Raw genomic sequence first — 7,360 nt, 5'->3', positions numbered from 1 at the left:
CTCAGTTTCTCCTCTCCTCTCCTCTCCTCTCCTCTCCTCTCCTCTCCTCTCCTCTCCTCTCCTCTCCTCTCCTCTCCTCTCCTCTCCTCTCCTCTCCTCTCCTCTCCTCTCCTCTCCTCTCCTCTCCTCTCTTCTCCTCTCCCCTCCTCTCTTCTCCTCTCCCCTCCTCTTCTTGCTCTTCTCCTTCTCCTTCTTCTTTCCCACTTCTGACTTCCTATATGATATTGTAAGTTCTTCTACACATGGCATGTCCCTGAGCCTCCAGAAATGTGAATTAAACCAACTTTTGTTTACCACATAAACAGCTCATCTTGATTATCTCATAGTATGAATGCAAAGTTTACAAATCTACCCAACCTTGGCAGACCTTAGTCTAGAAGAACAGCTCTCAACCTTCGGGCCATAACATCTTCGGGGATCAAATGACACTTCCGCAGGGGTCTCATATCAGATTTCTGTCATATCAGACTTACATTATAATTCATTTTTAAAAGCAAATAAACCATTTAATAAAATTAAAAAAAGAAAATAGCTGAACTGAGTCTGTTTTTGTTTTTTGTTGTTGTTGTTGTTTTGTTTTTTTGTTTTTTGTTTTTTTTTTTTTTCGAGACAGGGTTTCTCTGTGTAGCCCTGGCTGTCCTGGCACTCACTTTGTAGACCAGGTTGGCCTCGAACTCAGAAATCTGCCTGCCTCTGCCTCCCGGGTGCTAGGATTAAAGGCATGCGCCACCACCGCCCGGCTGAACTGAGTCTGAACTGAAAATATGAACTGGGGCTGAAAAGATGCTCAGTAGTTAAGAGCACTTGCTGCTTGTGAGGCCTGGTATTCAGATCCTGGCACTCATATCAGGCAATTCACAAGTGTCTGAAACTTGAGCCCCAGGGGATCCAACCCTCTTCAGAGCTTCAAGCGCACATGAAAACACATGACATACATCTAAATAAACAAAAAATTTTAAATAGTTATTAAAATATATAGTAATAGTCCAAAGACAAAAGTGTATGGAGCACAGCTACTTCACTCAGACAGCAAGCCAATGAGGACTCAGTTCAGCCTCCTGGAGCGTGATGAGAGCTGTAAATTTTAAGAGCAGACAAGGCAGAGCTAGGTAGGTGTACATCAAACAATTCTACCTGACAAATTTTACCAAAACCGCCTTTACAGGTCCCCGAGAAACACCCAGAACATTGAGGGGGAGGAGAAGGCAGAATCTGACCTCTGAGACACACACAGGCTGTTGATGCCAGGGAGAGAGCTGCTGTCGGGGAACAAGTCCCCCCAGCTCTTGGAGCCTTTTACCAGCCGGCCCTACTGTTGCTGCCACTGGCTCTGAGAATCCTTCTCAGCCAATGGCATGCTGAAGGAGGACTCCAGGGTTGAGGGTGACAAGAGGCCAGGGGAACCAGCAAGCCAGGAAACCATGGTGGATGCTTACAAAATCTGTGTCAGGATTAGGACAAAAGAGCTCTGTGTACCAAAAAGAGGACTGAGGGCACCGCTCAGACTGGAATACTGAGTCAGAGTCAGGTTAGGAGTCAGAGGGTGGAGGTGGGTGGAAGGTAGATAGACTGTTTCGTGACTCTGTTTCTCTCCCAGGTCCCCTATTTGGTGAAGTGTCTTTCGAAACGGCAGAAGGAATGCAGGTTGGTAAAGCACTGCACAGTACTCTCCAGTTCTTTCCCAGTCTTGGCCCTCACTGCTCTCGGCTGCCCACTTCCCCTCAGTCCTTTCCTCCTTCCAGCCAGAATTTCCACTTTTCTAACCTTCTCTACAGCATCTTCCCAGATTTTTCTGACCTCAAAGGTGACAAACTGCTATTCTTTCTTGTTTTCAGACAGACTCGTGGAACCCAAGCTAGCCTCGAGCTCCTTATATCCCTGCTGGGATTACAGGCTCGTGCCAGCATGCCATGCTTATGTGGAGTTAGGGATTATACCAAGGACTTCATGCATGCTAACCAAACAGTCTACCTGCTGAACAACAGCCAAAGATCTCACATCGACGGTCTTGAGTTCACACTGGAAGTGAGCACCTGAAGCAGAATCCAGAAGTGGACCAGTCATCCCGACATTTTGACCTCTGCCTTTTTCTCCGAAGGTCGTACGGACGATGTCTTCCTCCTGACTCCACCTGGGTAGTTGTGGTTGTCTCTCACCTTCCAGGAACAGCTCTCATTCTCTGTTTCCATACACACCCCCAGCGAATGGCTAAGGAGAAGTGAAGCGCCAAGCTTAGATGCAGGCTCTGGACTGAGCACGGCACAGCCAGGTCGAAGAGGCTGCGTGTCCCCTTGGCCCACTGCTGATGCCTGCAGCAGAACGAGGCTGCTGTGGCCACACTGTGCACAGAAGGCAGTCTTGACCACCAGCCACAAGTGGCCTCAGAGATCCCCACACTTGACTGTTGGGTCTCTAACCACTGGTCTTGTCCACCCCATCCACTTCCCTCCTGGATACAAGGCAATGTTGCCTCAAAACGAGGCCCAGGTGCTGCAACAGAAAGCAGTGCCCTCAGGGTGTCCAGCTCAGGTCCTTTCAGTTTGTAGACTCCCCTCCACCCAACTTAGCATCTCTTTCTCCCTATCCGACCCTCAGTTCTTCCCACTTTTATTTGCTCACCACCACGCAGGCTTATATCTTCTCTTCTTTGACACAGACCCACTCTCCCAGGCCTAACTTCTCTTCGGACTCGAATTCTGACTTTGTTCCTCTTCCTTACTCTTCCTCTCTCCCAAGATCGTCTTCTTGCGTTGGCCAAAACCATACTTATTTTGGTGAAAAAGTTCCCTCTCCACACTCCATCTTCCCCTCCAACTATCAGCTCCATGTCTCTCCTCCTCTTACCTGCTCCTCCTCTCTTTCCCAGCTACAAAATTCCTCTCCTCACTCCTGCCAGTTCCCTTCCCACCTCCAGGACTTTCAAGTTCCAAGATCACTTCCCCCGGCCCCACCTCACCTTCTCGAGAGACTCAGGGTAACAAGAAAACATGGCAGTGTCCTCAGTCCAGAAGCATCAGGGCCTGGGGGTGAGGGTGGGGGACAGAGGGAGGCATGGGGATGTGTGATAAGCAAGGTGGACCCTGAAGAATTCCAGGACCCAGGGGCCCTTACCCAGGCCCTGATGGTCCATGTGGTGGCACCGCAGAATTGCACGAGACCTGCAGATAAAGTTTCTGCAGCGCATGTTGCTCGGCACACCCTGACCGGCCCCAATTGTGGAGTACCCCATATGTCTAGTGTGCTTCCAGACCCTTACTCCATCTTGCCCCACCCCCAAGTACAAGACTATACCCTGGCTGTTTGTCTTCCTACAACTACTGCCTTGTGCCCAGGGCCAGGAATCTGTGTCTCTCCGAATAGGAATTGGCTTCGGCCTCTGCCTGCCTCGGGGACATGCCAATTCTTTGCATCTGCTGCCCCCACCCCCCACCCCCGCAAAAAAAAAAAATCCGGAGGGAGTAGAATTTCAGGAAGAGGCCCTCCAGAGTCAAAAAACAGCAACCCAGGCATCAGTTCAAATCACCGGCACACTCTTCCAGGCCGGGAGTCTCCAGTCTGTAGAGCTTCAATCACCAAAACCCAGCCAGTGTTACAGGTCTCTACTTCAGGAGCCAAGACAGGCCACTACGTCCCCAAAGCCCAGGCCTTCTGTATCAAAGAGGTCTGTGTTTCTAGGATCTATTTTCTGAAAGTCGCCATCTTAATCCCAGACCAGAGGAGACCCTCTTGAACACCACCCTCCCTACCAGAGCTTCTCAGACCTTGAAGTGCTGGCTGGCCCGACACCAAGTGTGCTCTTCTGCCCTGAAACCTGGGAACCCTTTGTGGAGCCTGCGCTCCCCTAGTTGAAAAGAACAGAAGCACCCAAGGCCTCATTCAGCCTTCGGTGTATCTATCCAACAAAGCCTAACCCTGAGAATCTTGTGTTTGTGTCTACGATACCCTCAGGATGGAATCAAGTCCCACAAAAGGCCTGGGGGGTACAGAAGGATTAAGGACATCAAGTGCTATGCACTTGAGTACATGCTAGCACCTGATGCTTACAGACCTTTACAAGGCCCTTCTCGTGTTTAATTCAAGTTTGTGGACCGATAAGTGAAATCAAAGATTAGGCCAATGGGTCTGTTTCTCCAGGGACAGCCTGGGTTGACCAGGATGCAGCAGCAGCTCATTGTCCTCGAAGGGAAGGACATTGCTAGCAACTCATTATAGGAGAGCACAAACATCCCGTGCACAGACCGGAAACTAGAAGGCTCCTTCAGATGGGCTAGAGAGATGCTCTCTCGGCACCCATGGGGCAGCTCACAATTGTAACTCCAGTTCCAGGGGATCCAGCCCCTTCTTCTGTCTTCAGTACATGGACAGACAGACAGACAGACACACACACACACAGAGACAGAGACAGGCAGAGACAGGCAGAGAGACAGAGACAGACAGGGGGAGAGGAGAGAGAAGAGAGGAGAAGAGGCAAAAGGGGGGAGAAAAAGGAAAAAAAGGAGAGCAAGGAGAGGGGAGAGGAAGATTAGAGGAGAGGAGAGGCCAGGCATAGCACATAGAAGACACCTGTCAGGGAGCAACTGCCACCCATAACTTCCATTTCCTAGAAGTGGACATCAAGCCATAAGAAAGAGACCAATCAGCTATGGAGGGTGCTGTCAAAGTGGGGACTGATTTCTTCATATTAGGATATTAGAAAGCAGTGAATCTGTTTTGGAGTGTCTGTCCTTGCTGTTACCAGGAGGAAACCACTTCTTCCCAGGAGTTACACATAAAGACCCTACTTGTACAAGTCTGTGTATCTCTCCTTAAATGGGGAACTGTCCCTGCAGGAGAACTTTTTACTACATTACAATTCATAACAGTAACAAAATAACAGTTTGACGTACACTGTCGCTGGCTGTCTTCAGACACACTAGAAGAAGGCACACCAGAAGAGGGCATCAGGTCCCATTACAGATGGTTGTGAGCCACCATGTGGTTGCTGGGAATTGAACTCAGGAGCTATGGAAGAGCAGTCTATGCTTTTAATCACCGAGCCATCTCTCCAGCCCGGTCTAAAACATTCTAATGCCACTGTTTTCTTCACTCTTCAAATGTAAGTTTGTGTCTAGCTCCTGCTATCTCTGCCTCTTTACCCCTGTGATAACTTATGATTCCATTGCATTTGTCCTTAGATGGTTCTCTGCCTCTGACCTCACATCTTTCCATTATAGACACCCACCATAACAATACTGGAGCTATGTTCTGAAGAGAAAAGTCCTCAAATTCGTCTCCAGACATTGGTCTTGGCATCTGAAGACATCATGATGCTACCACCATGCCTGCTTCTCCCAGTCCCTGCTCAAGTGAAGATGTCTCCTTCAACTTACTTCACATAAAGGATTATTTGTATGTTAGTCTCCCCAATAACCTGGGAGTTCCCTTGAGGGTGGATGCAGATGAAATTGCCTGCCAGGCAAAAATATGTGTTGAAGAATAAATGCATGAATGAGTTTGATTCAAGATTTTTGAAGTGTCAATTTTTACAAGAGAGAAAAAGTCCCTAGGAACCTGTATGCCTGAATGCATCTGAAAGAGAAAAGGTAAGACTGTGCTAATCTAAAGATGGGTTGGCAAAGCCTGGTAAGAGTGAGAATTCAACACCAACTAGAATCGAAACCCGACTTCTCATCTGTTTTTCATGCTAATGTCTCCCTTTACGAATGCATTTGAATATGTAATTTTTTAAAATTTTAAATTATGCACAAGACTAAGCTGTGTGCTTTACATATCTCCCCAGTTATTTTCATTTCATAAAGTTGGCATATGTGTGAATATAGAACTGAAAATTGACAGAATGGGTGCATTTTTTCATGTGAAGAACAAGGCTTAGAGGGAGGCAGAAGAAAGAGGTGAGGACTTGCCACTAGCTGCTTTCTTACTTGTAATTTTCTGCCTTATCTGCAAAGGTGAGGCAGCTTTCTTTCATTGGTCAGAATGGACAATGGACACTCACTCTGAAATCTCATTGTTTGGACACAACAGAGGCTTCTTAGGTACCCAGTGTGACACGGAACTCTACTTCCTATGGAGGAAAAGGGCTCCAAATTGGTAGCAACTTTAACAATATTAATCAAACTTGTGTTATATGGTATAATAATATGTATCTGTTTTTTTTAAACGAAGAAAGTACATACTTTATTGTGCCCACACACAGATGCATTTACATACATACATGTACACACATGTGAACACACATATACACATGATACTTAATTCCTCAGTTCAGGACACATTCAATTATTCTGCCTAACTGCAGTACATTGTGAGATAACATTTGGGTACATTAGAGTTGAGAGAAGAGCCATGGGTTGATGAACGAAGCCACTGATCGCATAGGTTTGGCCAACAGATGAAATCTTTGTGCTGATTAGAGTCTCGCTTTCCTTTTTCTTTCTAGTTTCTAATTCCACCTCCACCCTGTCTTCTTAAAACAGTCAAGACAACAAATATTAACTTCTGGGACAGGAACTGTCTCTGATTATCTAAGTATTAGCTTTTCTGGGGTCCTCAGATCTGATTTCCAAGAGATACAAGAAAACCAAACACTAGACCTGGAATTAAACCATGTGGGAAAGACTGGGAGTTAATAAGGGGAGGGAGATGGACAGAGGTTGGGCAAGCAGATGAGATGTTTCTGCATTTCATCATTTGCATGAATAAAAATAGTGAGTGCCATATTACTTTCCATGTACATTTCTTTAGGATAACGTTTAAATGTCTCTCTTCACCATTACTCTACTTTGGGTATATTCTTCAGTACCTATCTACACATGCCAAGAATTCCTTCTTTACTCTCATGGGAATAATGGTAAAGACAAGGCCTCTTGAAAACTTTATCAATGGGCCCATGAGCCCTGTATATCCATCTGGGTATCTAAGAACAAAAATACAATGAATATGTAATGAACTGGAAGGGATTGTTTAAAGGCTATGATCATGGAATCATTTCATCCTAAATGTTCAGTGCCAACTACAAGATGGATGAAGTAGACACATTCATTGCTGCCTTAGCATATTCCCTTGGACGCTTTCTCTTTTTCTCTTCTGTGTGTCTGAAGTTGGACCCAGGATGATCACGGTATGAAGGTCTCCCTCCACTTACCACTTAGGCTTCACTTTGCTAACTCCTTGAAGGCCCACAAAAGATAACATAGGATGCCTGTTGTGAATATTTTGGCTCTTGCTCCATCAGTCCATGATGTACTTTTAAAATTTGAGTTACTTGCTAATATTCTGGGCTCTATATAAAATTCAGGATGCCTAACTTGTAATACTGGGACCAAATTCCCATGTGGTGACTTTTGGCTAGAGCTTTCCA

The 7,360-nt window shown here is 46.4% G+C and overlaps 1 pseudogene; it reads left to right on the top strand.

The window, feature by feature from the left end:
- Window positions 1–2,463: 2,463 nt before the first annotated feature.
- LOC110308874 (proline-rich protein 30-like) lies at window positions 2,464–3,704 on the top strand (annotated as a pseudogene).
- Window positions 3,705–7,360: the final 3,656 nt, after the last annotated feature.

Source organism: Mus caroli, unplaced genomic scaffold, assembly GCF_978045245.1.
Source record: "Mus caroli unplaced genomic scaffold, Mus_caroli_1 scaffold_2, whole genome shotgun sequence".
Lineage (NCBI taxonomy): Eukaryota > Metazoa > Chordata > Mammalia > Rodentia > Muridae > Mus > Mus caroli.
The sequence above is the reverse complement of the archived record's forward strand: the minus strand, read 5'-3'. Positions and strand labels throughout refer to the sequence as shown.